Raw genomic sequence first — 1,266 nt, 5'->3', positions numbered from 1 at the left:
ACAGGTGAGACAAGAGGGCTCATCATCTTTGCTGTCCTAAGACTGATCCAATAGTCGTGTATGAATGTGTGAGTTGGACCATAAAGATGGCTGAGCACTGAAGAATTCATGCTTTCTAATCGTGGTGCTGGGGAAGACTCTTGAGAGCTCCTTGGACAGCAAAGCGATCAAACAGGTAAATCGTAAATGAAATCAATCTTGAATATTCATTATAAGGACAAATAATGAAGTTGAAAGTCTGATATTTTTGGCCATCTGGTGCAAACAGCAGACTCATAGCTTTGGGAAAGATTGAAAGCAAAAGGAGAAGCAGGCAGCAGAGGATAAGAAGTTTAGATAACATCATTGGCTCAGTATATATGAATTTTAGCAAACTCAGGAAGATAGTGAAGGACAGGGAAGCCCAGAGTGCTAGAGTCTATGGGGGGTCACAAAGTGTTGGACATAACTTAGCAACTGAACACAACACTAATATATATGCATTAATAGATGATATTTGTTTACTTTTTCTGACTTAACTTCACTCTGTGTAACAGGCTTGAGTTTCATCCATCTCACTAGAACTGAATCAAATGTGCTTCTTTTTAAGGCTGAATAATATTCCATTGCATGTATATGTATATATATACATACCACATCTTCTTTATCCATTCCTCTGTCCATGGATATCTAGGTTGTTTCCATGTCCTTGTTATTGTAAATATTACTGCAATGAACATTGGGGTACATATGTCAAAATGCGGAATGCTTCACAAATTTGTGTGTTATTCTTATGCAAGGGTCATGCTAATCCTTTTTGTATCATTCCAATTTAAGTATATGTGCTGGCAAACTGAGCATCCTCTGGTATATTTTAAATAGCACTTCTTCAGCCAGGTTTTTTCTATGCTGTACTTAACCATCAATTCTTGATGCTTTTGAACTGTGGTGTTGGAGAAGACTCTTGAGAGTCCCGTGGACTGAAAGAAGATCCAACCAGACCATCCCAAAGGAAATAAGTCCTGAATATTCATTGGAAGGACCGATGCTGAAGCTGAAACTCTAATACTTTGGCCACCTGATGTGAAGAGCTGACTCACTGGAAAAGACCCTGATGCCAGGAAAGATTGACAGCAGGAGGAGAAGGGGACAACAGAGGATGAGATGGTTGGATGGCATCACCAACTCAATGGACATGAATTTGAGTAAACTCTGGGGGTTGGTGATGGACAGGGAGGCCTGGTGTGCTGCAGTCCATGGGGTCACAAAGAGTTGGACACAACTGAG

At 40.4% G+C, this 1,266-nt stretch overlaps 1 non-coding gene across 1 annotated transcript; it reads right to left on the bottom strand.

The window, feature by feature from the left end:
• Positions 1-733: 733 nt before the first annotated feature.
• Positions 734-840, bottom strand: LOC129549477 (U6 spliceosomal RNA). Its single transcript, XR_008684578.1, has one exon. It is a non-coding gene; the product is annotated as a U6 spliceosomal RNA (small nuclear RNA).
• Positions 841-1,266: the final 426 nt, after the last annotated feature.

Source organism: Moschus berezovskii, chromosome 26 (assembly GCF_049115385.1).
Source record: "Moschus berezovskii isolate FMDL1 chromosome 26, NW_MosBer_1.0, whole genome shotgun sequence".
Lineage (NCBI taxonomy): Eukaryota > Metazoa > Chordata > Mammalia > Artiodactyla > Moschidae > Moschus > Moschus berezovskii.
This window is presented reverse-complemented; position numbering and strand designations above follow the sequence as displayed.